This window comes from Aethalodelphis obliquidens, unplaced genomic scaffold (assembly GCF_003676395.1).
Source record: "Aethalodelphis obliquidens isolate GAN/ISIS:26980383/991018 unplaced genomic scaffold, ASM367639v1 scaffold12, whole genome shotgun sequence".
Lineage (NCBI taxonomy): Eukaryota > Metazoa > Chordata > Mammalia > Artiodactyla > Delphinidae > Aethalodelphis > Aethalodelphis obliquidens.
In genome coordinates this window covers 6,658,620-6,677,929 of record NW_020837956.1, presented here as the reverse complement: position 1 = coordinate 6,677,929, position 19,310 = coordinate 6,658,620, and the positions used below count along the sequence as shown (strand labels likewise).

The 19,310-nt window shown below is 43.5% G+C and overlaps 1 protein-coding gene and 1 long non-coding RNA gene across 2 annotated transcripts in view; both read left to right on the top strand.

The window, feature by feature from the left end:
- The window catches only part of PRKCE (protein kinase C epsilon), a 510,344-nt gene that overhangs the window by 14,735 nt on the left and 476,299 nt on the right, over positions 1–19,310 (top strand). The window lies entirely within an intron of this gene.
- LOC113623766 (uncharacterized) lies at positions 5,522–16,841 on the top strand. The gene is made up of 3 exons (XR_003434054.1): positions 5,522–7,527; positions 7,782–7,879; positions 16,224–16,841. It is a non-coding gene; the product is annotated as an uncharacterized LOC113623766 (long non-coding RNA).

The window sequence follows — 19,310 nt, the reverse complement described above, 5'->3', positions numbered from 1 at the left end:
CTGGTGAGGTTTCGCATCTGTGCCCTCCCTTTACAAGTATTGGTGTCTGCTGTTGACGACCCCATACCCTCTGTCTCTGTTCTCTCACAGAGGCAGCAAAGGTCTCTGAGAGGAAAAACTTGTGCCATTTTGTGCTAACACTTGGCGTATTGCCTTGAACATAATAGATACTTGCTGGGCCAAAAATTTGAACGTTAAATACAGTAAGATTTACCTAAAAAAAGATGTCCTTTAGATGTTTGTTCTGGGGTGTTCTCCTTCCTTCTATGACAGAAAAGAATGTCATATTTTAAAAATTACACACACACACACATCTGTATGTGCTTTAAAAAAGAAAAAGGCAAGAGAGAGTGCTGATACATGGGGAGGATTTTTATCTTTTATTTCAGCATTTTTAAAAAAATTAATAAACTTTATTTTCTAGAGCAGTTTTAGGTTTACAGAAAAATTGAACAGGCAGTACAGAGAATCCCATAAACTCCCTCTGTCCCCCACCACCCCAGGTTTCCCCAATTATTTAATATATATTTTGACTTTGAAAAAAAGCAGGGGAAAGATGCAACACAGCCACTGCAAACTGAGGCAGGTGGTGTCATGGTTAAATGCAGAGGCTTTGCATTAGAGGGAGGTGGGTTCTAATCCTGGTTGTACCACTGAACCAGCTGTGTGACCTTTTGACAAACTGGGTAACCACTCTGAGCCTTCATCATCCGTAAAACAAGGTCAGTAATCTCTACCTATTACTATTGTGTTGTTTGGAATAAATAATATAATGCATAGAAAGTGCTTAGAAAAGTGCTTGTCACATGATAATCACTTTAAAATTTTAGCTATTATTATTCTAATTCTATTGTAAAAAATAAATTGTAGATTATGTGGTTTGGGATTTATGATGTCAGAGTCCATTTGATTTGATTTTCTGTGTTGGAGGGTGACTTGGGCTTGGGGGTTGCTTTTTGTCTGAGGGCCGTGTCTCCGATAGACAGTAGTTCTTGTTGTAATGAGTGACATAGGAAATGACTGTGGTTTGCCGAGTTTGTATTTGCTGTCTGCGTCAGGCATTTATAGACCAGCATACATTCACAGAGTGCTGTGTTCACAGTGGCTTGTTTATTCTTTATCAACTCAGCTCTGCTGCTAATGAGCTGTGTGACCTTGGGGAAGAAATGTAACCTCTCTGATCTTCAGTTTCCTCTACTGTAAAATAGGAATAGTCATATTGGCTCTGCCTACCTCATGGTGTTGAAAGACTCATTTACTATACCTCTGAAAAATGAAATATGTCACACACATGTTAAGCAGCGATGATGAACCACTTTGGGATTTGGGGGAGGGGTGTGGCATTTTCATGTGAAGTTTACAGATGGGAAAATTGAGACTAGAGGTTGTCCCCTGGCAGGGACTAGGGTGGATCTTATCTCCCCAAAGTCCCTGATAAAACTGAGCGGTGAGCAACATTTGGATTTCTGAGCCAAACAGTCTGCCTTACCCTCACATCGTTAGGGCTGAGGATTTAAAATTGATCTGCGGGCTTTGTTTCTAGGAAACTGGCGTCTTAGAAGCCCACCCCCACAAGCAAGAGAACATGTCTCTTTCTCCTTGCTTCCTTATCCCTTCTTGGCTCTTAAAATTTTTGTCTTTATCACTGCTTATCATATGACTGGGCACAGACAACCGAACGCCAACTATTTTAAGGGGAAAAGGGGAGGAAGACAGATAAGACAGTGATTCAGAAAAGAGCAGGAAAGTGGAGTCATGTGGTCGTCCCCTGTGGGTGGGATGTACAGCAGTTTTTGAGACTGAGAAGGCCCCCTGAGTGCCTGGAGAGTAAATTAGGCCTGTCGTGAATGTGTTTTGAAGCCCTTCCCTGTGCTGGGAGAGATTCAGGGCCCAGAAGGAGCACATGATCCATAAGTCACGCCCTCCGGCCCTGCTCTGTGTCTGGGGCGTGCTACGTGCAGTGGAGGCTCCAAAGCAGAGGCCTTGGCGCCTGCCCCCTGGGAATAGGAAAGGGTGAAGCGATGCCCACTTGAAAAGACCGCTCACCTCAGTTTCAGAGTGAGAGGAAACTGGGTCTTGTCCTAACCTATTGGTGAAGGTATAAATTAGTGAAGCCTTTTTTTAGAGAGCAGCCTGGCTGGTAGTATCTGTAAAAACCAAAATGTATATAATCCAGATAATATTTATAATTAATTCCATTGTTAGTTATCAATCATATGGATATGTTACACCGATACTATCTGAGATCCAAACCATCGCTTGTCCCTGATGGCTGAAGGGGGGGGCCATGTTGGTGCCCGCATACCGTGAAGACTGCCATGTGACTTCTCTGATGGAATTGGGATTTTAGACAAGGGAGCATCATTTGACCCTTTCAAATTTAAGTCGATTAAGAACTTTCGGAGCTTTTGTCTATTTTTTTGTAGGAGGATCTGTTTTTCTTTTTGATGGGGAAAGACATGAGAAAAGAGAATAAGGGTACATCTTGTTGAGTTTTTCAAACCACGGGTCAGGGCCCATCCACTGAGGTCATGAGATCAATTAGGTGGCTCTCAAACAGCGATTTTAGATATGGAAATAGAATAGAACAATGTCAAAATGACCAGAATGCATTGCAGGCAGTAAGCATAAATATTACTTTAGAAAACATTTGCTTCAGTTTTATGTGAGTATTATTTATATGATGATCTTAATTCTCACTGTGGGTCCCAGTAAAAATTTTAAAAAATTTGAGAAATATTGGCGTAGAACACAATTTCTAATTTAACAGACTTTTGATGAGTACCAGTAAGAGGGAGATAAGAAAGGAAAGAAGATAGGTTTCCCTGCATTCAATAAGCTTCCAGTTGGACTTCCCTGGTGGCGCAGTGGTTACGAATCCACCTGCCAATGCAGGGGACAAGGGTTGGATCCCTGGTCGGGGAGGATCCCACATGCCGTGGAGCAACTAAGCCCGTGTGCCACAACTACTGAGCCTGCGTGCCACAACTACTGAAGCCTGTGTGCCCTAGAGCCCACGTGCCACAACTACTGAGCCCGCATGCTGCAGCTACTGAAACCCGCGAGCGTAGAGCCCGTGCTCCACGACAAGAGAAGCCACTGCAATGAGAAGCTCACGCACTGCAACGAAGCCCCGACACAGCCCAAAAAAAAAAAAAAAAGTAAGCTTCCAATTTCCTCACCCCCAAAATTCCATAAAGGTGGTGGCTTTTGAAGAATGGGTGGGATAGACTGCTTCTGGAAAACCTGCCTGAGTCTTCCTTAGTGAACAAGTTCACAACAATGTAGGATGCAAAAGTGACCTGATGAACTGAAATACCTTATGTTCTCAAAGAGCCCCCATCTCCTGACACCCCTGCAAATGGCATTCAGTATCAGATAGTGGTGCCTCAGTGTTCATGTGTTGAACTATCCGAAGTTAAAGGTTAGAGAGCTCAGTTCGTGCCCTGTGATGTGTGGTGGGTTTCTCCAGCACTAGCTACACTTCAGCCAGCACAGGATAGTTTTGTACTTTTTCATCAGGAATGTGGTGTCTTTGGAAAATAATGTGTTTTGACCTCACCCCTCATGGCACTGCACAAGGTTAATACATTTGTTCAAAAACCTGTACTGTTTCTCTTGATTTTCCCACCAAACTTGTATGGTGGTAAATAGATGTTCTCCCTCGTAATTTAACATTCGAGGACAACAAGACCCAGGGAAGTTAAATGATGAATTGGAGGCTGGGGCAGATGAATGAGGACCTGGGTCTCTTGGTTTTTAGGATGAGGCTATTTACTGCACAGGTACAGGTATATAGTCTCCCAAACACACGGACCTAGGGGACCCAGGGCCTGGTCCAGAAAGTATTGATATCAATACCATTATACACTTAATACCGTTATATATTTGTACATTTAAGCTGTATTCAAAAGGCATTCAGATGAATCAAAATTCCTTCCTAGGGCTTCCCTGGTGGTGCAGTGGTTGAGAGTCCGCCTGCCGATGCAGGGGACACAGGTTCGTGCCCCGGTCCAGGAAGATCCCACATGCCGCAGAGCGGCTGTGCCCGTGAGCCATGGCCACTGAGCCTGCACGTCCGGAGCCTGTGCTCCACAATGGGAGAGGCCACAACAGTGAGAGGCCCGCGTACCACAAAAAAAAAAGAAAAAATTCCTTCCTACCTTTCTCTTTCCCTCCTCTTGCTTCTCTCTCTCTCTCTCTCTCTCTCTCTCTCTCTCTCTTTCTCTTAGGAATGATCAGATGGAGGAAAGGTCCATGGAACATTTTCCCTCCAGCTGAAATTATGCAAAAACTGCTATTTAATAAGAGATATTCACTTAACGCTTATGTATAGATGGAAAACTCTTAAGAGCTCAGAACGTCGGTGATTTGATCAAAGTAAAAACTCCAGTAGAGACAGTGAAAATATGAGAAAACAGGTTTCCTCATTCCTATCAAGGTGATTGTATAGCTCTACCACATTGGATCCAACCATCACCCACCTACCAGGCTTCCATCCTCCAGCATTTTCCATCCATCCCATTTATTGGTCATAAGTTAATGCCAGTACCATGTGTCTAAAACTTTTAGTAAGGGTGGTTGATCTATTTATTTATCTTTTCAGTTTGCTCTTCAGCTGTTGACTGGGGCAGATGATCAGACCACCTTTGGGCTGACAAAAGTTGAAACTTGCCTGTTTGATGAGATGACCATTTGCCTGTCTCTCTGGGGTTGGTCTTTACATGTCAAGGGGATGGTAAAAACCGTGATGAGGGGTAATTTTTAAAAAATAAGTTCCCTTTTTCTTCCCCCGACTTCCAGAATTCTCTGGAGTGTCAGGATACGTTGATTTTGTAATTCAGCCTCCTGTACTGACAAGATCCTTCCTTTCAAGTTGGAGTAGGGTTTCCCAAAATGTGTTCTGCAGAATAAAACAAGTTATTCTTTCAAAAAAGGAATACATTCAAAAAAGGAATGCTGTGTCAAGTAGATTTGGCAAACAATGGATTAAATAAAGCAAAACGCTTACTGTAGGACTTTTCAGAGCCTTTAATGTGCTGATTTCCATTAGTCTTCTTTATGGCAATTGAGTGAATAGTGTTCCCAGACTCATTGGGCCATACAACACTGTTTGGGGGACAGTCCTTATATATCTTGAAGTAGTATCATTTAGGAAGTACTATCTGAGAATCTGGCCTCTACCATATAAAGCAAATACTACATATTTGGGGCTGTTGACCGAGGGAGACTGACGTGGTGAGCAGGAAGGGATCATTATTAGTTTCCGTTAATCTTTTAATTAATTTACTTATTATTTTATTTTATTATTTTTTTTCGGTACGCGGGCCTCTCACTGTTGTGGTCCCTCCCGTTGCGGAGCACAGGCTCTGGACGCGCAGGCTCAGCGGCCATGGCTCACGGGCCCAGCCGCTCCGCGGCATGTGGGATCTTGCCGGACCGGGGCACGAACCCGTGTCCCCTGCGTCGGCAGGCGGACTCTCAACCACTGCGCCACCAGGGAAGCCCCCGTTAATCTTTTAATCATTAAGTCTAAACCTTTGTTTTTTAAAAATAGGATCCCAAGTGTTGTTTATAGGCCTCTGACCCTAAAGGGAGAGAAGCTGAGGCTGGACAGTTGCTTTTATATGAAAAAAGGAGTGCAAACAGGGCTTTTATTAGTAGGATTTTCTACATGATATTCTAGTAGTTCATTGTTGTTCTGTCTTTAGCCAGTGACATTATAAAGCAGTCGCCAAGCTAATGTTATGCTTCCTGGGGTCATTCATATAGAATTACATGGGCTGAGGTCAGAGGCCCGTGGTTCCTCCTCCTTCCTGACTCAGGTCAGGCTGAATAGTATCCAAGTGCCATTTAACTCTTGCTCCTTCTCTTCAGAAATCACTTGTTACTGGGTTGCTACCAATCAACTCTATTGTGGAGGCATGTTTTAATATTTCATTTCCTTCTGTTTATTAGAAAAGATTGGGGGAAAGCTACATGCAAAGATCTGAGTGTGATCGTGGGAGCAGACCTGCAGTTAAAAAACGTGAAGGAGGCAAAGATTGATTTCAGGTTTTCATGTCTTTGAGGGCCCCTCCTCGCCTGGGGCCCAGTCAGGGCTCCTGGGTTCCTCTTGGCTGATAAACTCATTTACACCGGGTTGTCCACACATAATGAGTTACACAGGCCGGGGAGGGAGCAACCCTTCACCCAGAGGGCGATATCTCCACCTCTGGAGTTTTCAGATGTCAGTGATAGGTGAAGATGAGCTTTTTTGGCGGAGAGGAAGCTTTCAAACCAGGTACTGTCCTGTGACCAGGCTATTACTGAGACTATGTCAAGGGCTAGGGTCTTCACATAAACCTTCAGCAGTGGGTCAGGACCCAGCTCACCTATGCTGAGTGGACGTATCTCGAGATTACCTCACACTGAAATGCTTGTCTCCCTCGTCTGTGAGGGATTAGTGCTTTTCCGCTTTAAAGGAAAAACAGGCCATCAATTACTGAGGAATTTTATGGCACTGTCCAAAGCACAGTCTGGAAGCCAAGGAAAAATAAAACTCCAGCTTCTTTATGGAAAGTCAAATGTAAAAGAGAGATTGCTTCCTGAAAAGAGGGAGGCGCTGCCTAAGGGGAGCGGAGGGATAAGAGACTTGAATTTAGTCTGTAGAAACTCGTCTTCTGGTGCCCCTGAGGATTTTAGGAGAACTCCGGGCCTCAAACTGATGAACTTGAAGGCAAAGGGAAGCAGGGGGTTGAACTGTTTGGAAAGTAGGTGAGAAAAGTGATTATTTTTGGTAGCAAGATCTTTGTGTTTGGATTATGCCTGCTGTGGATCCAGTATCTTAATTTACATTCGCCTCAGCAAGGGGAAGAATTCCCTAGGTCATTCGTACACCTGATTCCAATTCGAGGCTTGTTAAATGTTGGAGAAGGAAAGGAAGGGATGGTGTGGAAGTTTCTGAGGCTGGCTGACCAGGGAGAAAGCAGACAGATCCTGGGGGCTGGACTTCATCATAAATTACAGACAGACAGAACACTCTAGAACATTGTATGTTGCAAAGCAAAGTAGGACCAGCACAAGAAAGCGCTTTGTACACATACGTGAAGCAGTCTCCTTTCTAGAAAATGTTTCCTCAAACTAGGAAGATCAGCAAGCCTTGTATCATCTTAACCTAAGCCTTCAACTCTTTTCAGCTGTCCTTTTCTGACAGTGGATACACATGATGCTGTAAGTCTTTGCGTTCATGCCTTTATCCCATCTCAGGAGCAGTGGGGGGATTGTGACCGTATGGGGGGAGTAGTCATTTCACTGTCATTTCTTGTTTCAGAATTGGAGTGAATCTGAATGAATCATAACAGTTGCATTTAATAAATTCTCCTGGGTATTAGCTACTTTTAAACCGGTCAGACGAGTTTTAAGGTCCATGTGGTTTGGGGAAATTCAGCGGTGCATTTCCTCGTTTGGTCACCCCTTATTTCCCTCCAACTTTGTTCCTTTTCAGCAAGCTGGTCTACTTGGCACAGTTATCTTTGATCATCTGAGGTAGGGAGGAGGGGAGACTGGGGAGGGGCTGGGCTGAAGGTCATGCAAGAAGCATTCAGGCCTCTGCTTGTTAGCCAGCACCGCTGGGAATTCCCAGGGGTCTTGGGGAGCTGGCCTTCAGCTCGCAGAGGGCCCCAGGTGGGAGGCCGCCATCCACCAGGAAGCTCCCAGCTAACACATGCCGGGCAGGGGAGGGGGCAAAACTCTGATGGTGGAAATGAAAGTATCTCAGCATTTTGCTTCTTTTCCTCAAGTCACCGCCTCCACTCCAGGCTCTGACACGAGCAGCTTTAGCCTCTCTACGTTGACTTTCTGCCTCGGCTCTACAATCATGGTGGTTAATGGATGCCAGGTGTGTTGGGTTTTTTGGCGAAGTTATTTACTACCAGAGTGGGGAGATCTTCTGGGTCATGGGAAGTTCAGGGAGCCCCAAGACAGCGTCACTGGAGGGGATCATTACCAGAATCACCCGCAATCTCAGGATGTCTGCCCCCACCTCCCCTGGCTTCTCTGCTAGATGTTCAGCCCTGTTGACGTTTCATAGCTCACCTGAGCAGGTGCCCCCAGGAGCCTGTATTTTGATAATTGTTTGCCTCACAGGGCAAGCATTACAGTGATTGAAGTGTTGCTCTGTGAAGGAGATTTTTAAAAACCCAAACAAGTGCAACAAAACCATTTAAAACATTTTAATAATTTCTTAAAGGATGCAGAGCCCTTTCCTCGCCTAACACATGCAGTTCAGAATGACATCAATAAAGACTATATTTTCACACTAAGAGGAGAACTCAGTTCAAGGCTGGAGTGTAGATAGAGAGAAGGATGGTTCTGCTTGAAGTAAATTCTGACCCACCCACCAAAGGAAAGCCAGGAAGTGGCACCAGGGGGTGCAGATACCATAACCCTTTCATTCTCTGCCAGACACACACATTGTTCCATTGTGATGGAAGATTTGTGGTTATGAAGAGGGTAGTGAAAAGCTCAGTCCAGGTTCTAGGGAGGTTTGGAGTAAAGGCAGCACACGCCCATCCTTCTGTGGTTAGTCACTGCTAGTTGCTGAAGGAGGGAGGTGTCAGGCATCTCCATTCTTCCCTTTTTTCTTCCTCATTTCTAGATCATTCACTCATTCATTCAACAGATCATTAGGGAACCCCTGCCTTGTGCCAGGCATCAAACCAGGCCCTAGGGATATAACTAGGTCATGATAGATGTATGCACCCTGACCTCAGAGACCTTCCAGTCAAATTGGGGGACAGATAAGCAAATGGGCAATTACATAGTATGGAAGTGCTGTGACGTGTGCCACTCTAAAGGGGCCTCGAACTAGGTTGTGGGGTAGGGAGAGGCTTTTGGGAGAAGATGACATTTAAGCAGAGACCTAAAATGAGAAACTAAAAACGTGACTGCATTGTGAAGTGGGGTGGTGGATGGGAGTGGGTTGGAGGCCTGGGCAAGAGTAAGATTTTTTGTGTCAGCTGGTCCCTCCCTCCCCCACCCTCCCCCTCCCTCCCCCTCTCTTCCTGTCTCCCTCCCTCCCTTTCTCCCTCCTTCTCTTCCTTCTTTCCTTAAGAATTAATCCTTGGATCACGAGGAGCTACTTTGCGCGCATAGCAATTTGTGAGTTTGAGCTCTATTCTGGGGGCAACAGGGGAGCCAGGGAAAGAGTTTTAAGCTGAGAAATAGCCTGACCAGATTTGCAATTTATCACCCTGGAGGATGGACCAGAGATAGATTGAAAACTTAGGGAACTGTGGTGGTTAACCCGTTAGAGATGCCGGTGACCTGGAGTGGGAATTGGCAGGGCTGATAGTGATCGGAGAAGGCAGAGCTGGCGGTGGATTGAACACGGGGACGAGGGTGGCTAGCATCTAGGATGAACCTCACGTTTCTGGCTTGAGCCATGGGATGGCTCTGGGTGTCTTTGTGGGTGCTGGGGTCTTTGATGGCTGCTTTAGATCTGCTTTGGGGAATTTCATCTTGGAATAGATAGAGCTGTTTAAGGTAGCGAACATGCGGACAGTTGAAACGTGAATTAAGTGATAGAAGGTCTGCAGAGATAGTGGGAAGTGAGATGAGCATATCACTAGCTTTTCCTGCCCTCTTCTCTGCCCGCACAGTGTAAATATCAACCTTATTTTATGTGAGTCTGAAATATCCTTTAGGACCAAATCAACCAAGTTGGTGGTTCATCCACTGATCCAGGAGAAAAGCTTTGTTTCTTTGTTGTAACAAGGGAATTTTGACTTACCTGGCTTTTCTGCCTTCCTCAAGTCTTTCTTTTTGGTTTTCTTGGATTATATGTGTATGTAAATACTTCATTATTGAAATTTTGGGCTTTTCTGCTTAAACTTTTAATATTCTACCCATGTTCACATGCATTCGGAATATACAGTACAATTCTTTTGAATTATATAGTGCAAAATATTCTTAAAATGTCCTTTTTTTAATTAAAAAAAATAAAAGAAACCAAAGTTAAGATTTAAAATTTTATTTTGGTATTTGTTACTAGTGTGATATAATTCTAGTGAAGGATCAGGTTTTAAAAATCTCTCCAATGTTGTTACATTCTGCAGATTGCAAATGTTTTGCAACAGCTCTTGCCAAATAAAAAATGCATGTGCTAGTTAAGGGCACCAATTGTTTCTAAACTTCTTTCTGATTTTAAGGGCACAGAGTAAACTTGGGTAAATCAGAGTGTTAAAACAAGTATTAGGTAAGGACATTTTATAGATGAGAAGTTAGAAGGCAAAAACATTTATATTAAGGAAAATTTGGAGGGAACTCTTCTTCCAAGACAATTAAATTATTTACCATTCAGAAATTTATCCTGGAATTTTCTGGAAACCTTTTTCATTTCTCTGAGTGTAAGCTCAGGCTCAGTGGACTCAGATTTCACAAATACAATGTATTTTTAAATTCTAGAAGTCATGCATCTGTGGGCATTTGGGAAACTTAGTGCAAATAAAATGAAGAGATAAATATTTCAATTGTTTCTGCTTTATTCTCCTTCCATTATCTCATTATCAGCAAGGTTCATCCTTGATGAAGCCTAGACAAGTGGAAAGTTTCTCATTTTGAAGTTTAGTTGTTTTTTAATTGGTCACGCCAAAGAAAGGCTTACATTGATTTTGGAAGACAAAACATGTCATTGTTTTTTTCACTCATGCCCAACTCCTACATGGCTGACTGGATATTGTTCAAATTTTCCAAAAGAGAAAGAAACACCCTTATTTTGGGTCAGAAGCCAATCATGGAAAATTTCATCCCAAAAGGATAATTTTTCATAAACATGTAAGCAGCAAATGGCAACGTGACTACAATAAACTCTGCCCCTGAACTTCCATAGAAAATCTCTCGCTGTAAATACTCAACTTCAGGCACACACATTAGGTCCAAAAGAAAAACACAGTATCGGAAGCCTAATTATGCATTTCCACTGGAACTGAGACATCTTCTTCTGAGACCTGTAGTGGGGTAGGCACAGGCCCCAACTTCGTTTTTATTCCTCATTCATTCAGTTTTATAGCATGTCTACTATGCAAAAGGTGGTTTTGCTAGGGAAAACTCTGCCCTCTGCAATCCAGTTTGGAAAATAAAGTACACATATATTAAAATCTAAGTCCATTTGTAATAAGTGCCAAGGATGTGATAGAGACAGGAAGCACTATATATCTAAGAAGGTCAAGCTCATGGGTGTACGGGCTCTAATAGTTGGGGAAGTCCTAGAAGAAGTGGAACTTGAGTGATAGGCTGAAAGATGGGGTGGATTGAAGCACATGTGCGATATTTACACAATGAAGCGGGTGTGGGGAGCGTGTGATCGCAAAGAGCAGGTAGCCCGGCGCCTGCAGGTGTATGTGGGCCTCTGCTATGGGTTTGTTGATTGACCTGTGTAGACACTCTGCTCTTCCGTCATCTGGGTTTCTGCCAGCTGGAACAGAGAGGCTGGCTCAGCTCAGCCCTTCTGGGTTTTGCCCGAGGACTATGCAAGGTGAAGGTGAAGTCTTTGCCCAATAGGGCAAAGGTCATGGGAAATCTATTTTCCAAATCCAGGCTCTGCCTATTTCCTGCACTTTTATTCCATGTTATTAGATCTAGGAAGGGGTTTAGCGTCTTTCGATGTTAATAGAGGATTTTGAGAGAGAGGGTATACTGAGAGAGAGAGAGGCAAAGAGAATCAGAGATGAACAGGTGTGTGTTGGGATGAAGGGTGAGGGTATGGGTTTGAAGCTAGCATTCACAGATGTGGTGCTGGCTGTCCTAGAAACAATAAAAGTCACCAGACAAATCATGAAGGGGTGGATTTGTATTGGGAAATTTCTAGAGGCTGTCAACTTTGTTGAGTTTAAATGGTGAGCACTAGCCATCACAGGAGGCCTCGCTGCAAGATTTGTTCTTTCCAAGTTAGGAGATTCTGGTGTGTTCAGGCTAATAGAATGGACTCAGCATACCCCTGTCTCCCCTCACTGGGAGGGAGAATGGAAAAAGAGGATCATCCTCCTGATATCCCAAATATGAGCTAATACATGGTAGGGATGCCCACCCCAGCCCTTTAGGCTCAAACCTGTTCCTTTGACTGATAGTTTTTTGGTGCCCAGGGTTAAACATTAAAGTCAAGCTGTTTATATGCTCAGGACATGGAGAGCCAAACTGGGAAAGTAAGATAAAGCACAGCCCACTTCTGCCATTAGACCAGAACTCACACACTCTTGGATATATGCATACCTCCATAACCAAGGCATCTTGCTGTTGAATGATCTTCAGGAGAGCAGAAAAACATTTGAACAAATGTCCATATTATAGAGACTTGCCCATAGCCTTCTACATTTCAGCTTGTGAAGGTAAATGAGGAGGTATGGTTGTCTCAAGGTGCTTATAAAAAAATCTGACTGATACACATAAAGCAGAGCTTTGTCCTAAACACTCTACAGTTCTTATACATCATATTTGTTCTTCACTCAACAGACATTTATTGACTACTATGCTCCAGGCACTGTGCTAGAGGTTAGATATTTTAAACCTTGAGAAACTTAGGCATTACAACCTATAAAATGTCATTTAAAGACATCGTATTTTCTTCCTATACTTACTATAACCACTCTTCATTTTCCTCATGATAGGAAGTGATTGTGATTGAGTATCGAGGGCCACATAGTTATTCTAGACTTTAGCCAGGTGTTTTTTTAAATTTCCATTTAGATATTGGTCCTGTTATATTTATCTGTAAACCAAGTCATAAAGTTTTCAGAGTGACCGGGTAGGAATTTATGCACATCACTAGAGGCCAATCAGATCTGTTTTGGTTTTAGTGTTTTTACCTGTGGTTAATGCCCCGTTTGACTCCTTAGGCAATTTCATCTGTGTTATTATATTCCAAAATTTGTCTAGTTGTGTTGGTTATCCCTTCCTCGGCCTGGGGGTGAGACCAGGGATACCAGAAGCTAGGGTCATTTCTTGGTGACACAACTACCAGGCCCACATGAGTGGACAGGAATGGGTAATGCCTATGGGAATCCAAACACTGAGACTGTGAGAGGAATGCACACCCTGTATTTAAAACAGCAAAGGGGCTGGGTTCCCCCTAAGTGAATACAGTCAGCAGTCGCTACTCCTATAACGTGTATTGTCTGGGTCACTCATTTGGCACTTATTACATCCTGTCTTGGGTTATTAGCAACCGTGGCATGCATCTGTTTTTTCCTCCCCAGCTACACTGCCCCGTTGGTGTAGTTACAGGCTTTCCTCCCCATTCAAATTCTTTCCCAGCGCTCTTTATGGGGAGCAAACTTGATGATTGTTTTTATTATGAAATAGGGGTGTTTGATTTATTAAAATATAAGTATTTTTTTCAAACAATTATAAATTGCCTAATCGAGCCTACTTCTAAGAAACAGATTTATTGAGGCATCGTTGACATAGAATAAACTACATGTGTACAGGTGATAAGTGTACAATTTGATAAGTTTGGACTCGATAACTTTTTTTTTTCCAAAAAAATTCAGTAAGCACCGACTTTGTGTAAGTTGCCAATCTAAGAGTGTGAGGTAGGAAGTTTCAAAATGACGCTTGTGTGGTGGTGAGGGGGTGATTTGGCTCCCAGATGACTTTCCAATTGTAGTTTTCTGCCTTGGTGAGTTGGGGTGCTTCTGGGATGCAGTGGACATGTGATAAATCCTGCTCACTGAAGGTCATGTGTGTGTAGTCGTAAAGTCTTCATCTCTGTGCCCTTTAAAAAAGTAGTATTTTACGTCTTTTATTTGTTTATTTTTTAATGAAGGACAGTTTTTAAAAATATATTTTTTCCCAGCTATACTGAGGTATCATTAACAAATAAAAACGGACCTATTTAAAGCATACAACATGCTGATTTGATATACTTATATATCGTGAAATGATTACCACCATTAAGTTAATTAACATATCTGTCACTTCACGTACTTTTTTTTTTTAATGGAGGATCGTTTATAATGCCCTCTGCAACTTAGGACATTTTATCCTCTTGACAAATCCAGATGATTTTACTTTCTGAGTGAAGGGGTGCTGGCTGGCCAAGGCTTGGTTGGAAGATTCAGTCAGGAAAGTAGGTGGATATTCTTATTGCTGCAGAATCTCTTCCTCTCTGGATCCTTCTTTGATTTTCATAAGGGCTGAGTGAGTCCTGCAAGCAAATTGAGTGCCAGGGCAGGCCAGCTGAGTGTTAATTGATTCTAATTAACACCCCCATAGACTGTAACAATTTTTTTTTCCCTCCAAGCAGTCAGCCAAGTGGCATTAGGAAAGGTGAGACATCTTTCTTTGGAATCATGGAAGAGGAAAAACTATTTTCAGGCTCTGTCTCTGCAAGTCCTGCCTTTCTCAGGAATAGGGAGGAAGTGAGATAAGGAAAAGAAATACCTGAGGAGACAGGTGCCAGGAAATATTCACTCTAAACCTAGCTGTGGGCTTAGTACAACAGGAAGAAGATGCTTAAGGTCTTTGCACTCAAGTACCTGCCAGTCGAGTTGGAAAGAATGAGAGATGGGATGTAATCAAGCCTTAATGTTTCATGGGAGCTGGGGAAATGTTTCTTGGGAGCAGTATTTATGGACATTTCAGAAGGCGTTTTCTTACCTTGAACGAGTCATTAGAGCTGGAACTGGACGCTGCTGCCAAGAGAATAAAGTCTAAGAAAACAAACAGTCTGCAGACAGTCCTGAATGCTCCCTCCCCTTTCATCCACACTCAGCGGGGACCCAGTGCCTGCCTGTAGTAGTAGAGGCTCCCGTTTTCCCATCCCTTGGCAAGGCAGACAGTTTCCATTAATGGGCAGCTAAATTTGCAGCCAATTCTCAATCATTTGTGGTGTTAGGGGGACAGAAATAATGTGGGAAGCTAGAGCCCCAAGTCAACCCAAGGCCTTACTAGTCAGAAATTTCAATCTTTCTTGCCATCTAACACCACAAACAGCTTCAGAGTACAACTGGCTTGGTCTTGGGGGACTTGGGGGAGGGAGGAAGTGAGAAGTTATGCCAGAGCTGGACAAAATTGTGAAGTGAGGTGGGGATATCTTCATTCCCCTCCCCTCCGTTCAGTAATGCGATGGTTTTGATGGTCACTTCATCAAAACTTACTCTCCGACACATGTGCTATCAGCCATGTAGACCCCAGTATGACTGTAAGCCTCTGGGTTCCCATTTTTAGGAAATTTGCCTTTTGAATTTGGGTCTTCTTGGTGAACCGAAAGGCCTGGGCTTCTGGTGAAGGAATCATAAGGAGTTGAGGAATGGGCAGGCCCGATTCTGAGATGACACTCGGGAGGAGAAGGCCTGCCTCCTGTGCACTCAGGAGAGCACCGCGGGCAAGCTTCACCCTGGGTTTTCAGAGATACGAGCTAGGCCCACGGTAGGAAATACCTTCTGCCTGTGGCACAGGGCGCACACATGAGGAGGAATGGAAGAATATTTACCTTCCTACGTGAGAGGCACCTGATCCATTTTAATAACCTATGGCTTAATTTAAATAATGTTGACTGGATCTACTAAACCGATTCCACTACCCACAAGTAGCATGTGAGTTACAGGGCCAGGCCAAGCTGCAGTTTTGGGTTTCCTGTACCAGGGCGCCTAGTCAGGGGGCTGGTGTGGGCAGAACCTTGACTCTCATTTCTCTTGCCAAGCGGGTGCCCAGACTTGGGGCTGGGTCTTCCAGAAGAAGGGGTGCCTTTTAGAATGTGTACATGGAGTGATCCTTGTGCCCAAGACTTGTATGCATGGGACTTGTGTTCCCCACCCAACACCATTTGGAATTTACAAATAAGATCTCTGTGGCTGGTAGTGTCCTGACAGTAGGCACTGTGCAGGAGAAAGAGAGGGTAGAAAGGTACAGGTCAGGAGAGACTAGATCCAGAGTGAGAAAGGATGCCTGCTATGGCTCTGGCACTGGTGAGAGTACAGTTGACGGGGATTGGTTCCAGCGCCCCACAGATACCAAAACTGGTGGATGCTCGAGTCCCTTATCTAAAATGGTGACGTATTTGAAGTATATAATCTGTGCACCTCCTCCTGCATATTCAAATGTCTCTAGATTACTTGTAATACCTAATACAATGTAAATGCTATGGAAATAGTTGCCAGCATGCAGCAAGTTCACGTTTTGCTTTTTGGAACTTTCTGGAATTTTTTTCTCAAATATTTTCTCTCCATGGTTGGTTGAAACCTTAGATGTTGAATTCGCGGATATGGAGGCTCCAACTGTATCTGTTCCCGGCTTCTTCCTTGCGTCCCATTCGCTTTGTGGTCAAAAGATCAGGAAGGTGCTGAACCACGACAAGGAGAAAAGGGCCCATGTGACACTGGCCACTGCTTCTTAGATTTCTCTGAAGGGAGGAGCTAAATTTCCGTCTGTGATGGAAAAATTGGGAAAGAGCAATAAGGAAAAAATACATGTAATAAAAAATGAAAATAAACAATAAAGGCAGCAAATATCTGTTGAAAACTTTCTCTGTACCAGAGACTGAATCAGATACTACATTGTTTAAATAGCTTCTTATAGTCACCATGGATTACAATAAATTCTTTTGAAAAAAGATGAGATTTACCCATCTGCATGAGCGCTCTCATTTGAATTCTGTGATTTTTCTTTATTTCTACCTAGTCACTAGGCATAAATTTCCTGAAAACAGAAGAGACTCAACTACTGTTATTCAAATAACGACCATTTTGCCAGGAGGGAATGTCAGGGAGTTAATTAAAGCTAACAAAACCATTGCCAGGTTTCCTAGGGTAAGGAAAAGTTTTCTTTTCCCCCCTGTTCTTTTTTTTTTTTTTTTTTTTGGTACGCGGGCCCCTCACTGTTTTGGCCTCTCCCGTTGCGGAGCACAGGCTCCGGACGCGCAGGCTCAGCGGCCATGGCTCACGGACCCAGCCGCTGCGCGGCATGTGGGATCTTCCCGGACTGGGGCATGAACCCACGTCCCCTGCATCGGCAGACGGACTCCCAACCACTGCGCCACCAGGGAAGCCCTCCCCTGTGTTCCTGATTACACTATGGAAAGCATAGAAGACTAACAGGCATTTCTTTTGTGTCACTCAGAGTTTATCATTCAGCAAATACTTACTGAATATCCACTGTGTTGCAGACCCTGAGTAGGAACCTGGCATGAAGCAGGACTAAGAAATCCTTGACCTCAGGGAGCAGGGTTGAGGGGAAGGTAAGGCTTACTCATGAGCAAGAAAGGGCCCTGAGACCCCCTTATATGGGGATCACTAAGGGTCCTACTCAGTGTGTACCAGTTAGGATTAAGTGTGCCTGCATGTGATAGAAAACCTAAATTAACAGTGGCTTAAAGAGACAAAGTTTTATTTTTTCAAGGGTAAGAAGTCTTGATCAGGGCTGATATGGTATTCCAAGATGCTTTCAGGGACCCAGGGTCCATCCAACTTTCCACTTCACCATCCTTAGTGTGTGGTCCTCTCTCACATGGTCCAATGTGGCTGCCAGAGCTCCAGCTCCAGTGTGGCTGCCATAGTCATTCTAAGAGAAAGAGAAGAAGGAGGGCATACTTTCTCCCTTTTAAGAAAGGTTGGGAAATATAGTCTTTATTCTAGGCAGTCATATGCACAGCTAAAATTCAGGAGGTTTATTACTGAGGAGAAGAGGGGAGACTCGATATTAAGGTAAGCAACTAGCAGCCTCTCCCCAAGCACGGGGTAAAGGGATGTGGGAAAGCTTTGTAAAGGAGGTGGGATGTGACACAAGCTTTCATGGACTGGGTAGTATTTGGATGAGATTGGCTGACACCCTGTTCACTGTACACTAGACCCATCCTCTGCTGTGGCAGTTGTAATAGAGCTTGCGAAGGTCCTCCTCTGGCAGCTTGGTTGCAACTTGTCCGTTGATAGAGCCCTGACCACCCAGTAGTCCCAAGAGTCAAGTTGTAGCTTAGCATGTTTTGATTATTATTGTTATTTAAAAATTTAAGTACAGGAGATTTTGTAGGTATAACCGAGGAAATCACACCTGCAAGTTCTTAGAATGGAATCTTAGTTCCTTGTTTTTGGTCATCCACAAAACATACTCCTGACCCTATCAAGCATGGCAAATAAAGGGGAGGGGAAGGCAAGCCGAAATCCAGAGAGACCCAGCAGGGGGAGTGCAGTGGGATGGTCCTAGAGAAAAGCTTTTCCTTCTTCATAATTTCCTTGCTTCTGTTTCCCCCACATCCCAGAGTGGATATTGGCAGTTTGATATTCTCCCTCCTTTTTTTTTTCTCCTCTGAGCTTCTGCAGAATACAGAGCCAAGCAGGATTCCATGGATTGTTAAGGGTCATGCTGCCAACAAAATAAGGATGTCTAATACCACTGCCTGTATTAAACATTGTTCTGTAGGTACTCGCTGAGGCACCTGGACAAGAGAAAGTATACCTGTGGAAAGCAAGAGGTGGAATTATCATTATATGCACGTGCTATGCTTATATACTAAATGATATACTGTTTATTATAAAAAACCAGAGAGTACAGTAAGGTAGTTCGACACGAAATTAATATACAAAAATAGCTTTAGAGAAAAACAACCAGGTAGAAATAGGAAATAGAGTGGAAGCAAAGACTCCATTCATAGCAAGGATAAGTGAGAATAATTAAGATGAGCTAGTTTTACAGGATATTATATATTTTAAGTGATATTATACATATTTAAGTAGTATAATACTGACCCTTGAATAGACAGGAAGATCAGTAGTATAGAACAGAATCCAGAACTAAGACACCGATATATATATGGAAACTTTGTCTTTAGATAAGGGTGGCATTTTATATCAGTAAGGAAAATGATAGGTTATTCAATAAATAGTTTGAGACAACTGGATAGCCATCTGGAAGAACAAAAATTGGAACAATACCTCACTTCTTATGCCAACATAAATGCCAGATGGATAAAAATTTAAATATTAAATGTAGTAGAAGACAAGTTTTAAAAGTCTTGTGGTAATACAGTCTTCCTAGGTATAACACAAACCCTAGAAATCATAAATAAAAAGATTTATATATTAAATTTCAAAAAACTGAAAAAACCCAGGCCTCATTGAGGCTAGGTCCCTGACAGCTTCATGGACAATCAGAAAGTCAAGAAACAAACAATGAACAGAGAATTATGTATAAAAACCAAAGGACTGGGCTTCCCTGGTGGCGCAGTGGTTGAGAGTCCGCCTGCCGATGCGGGGGACACGGGTTTGTGCCCCGGTTGGGGAGGATCCCACATGCTGCAGAGCGGCTGGGTCGGTGAGCCATGGCTGCTGAGCCTGTGCGTC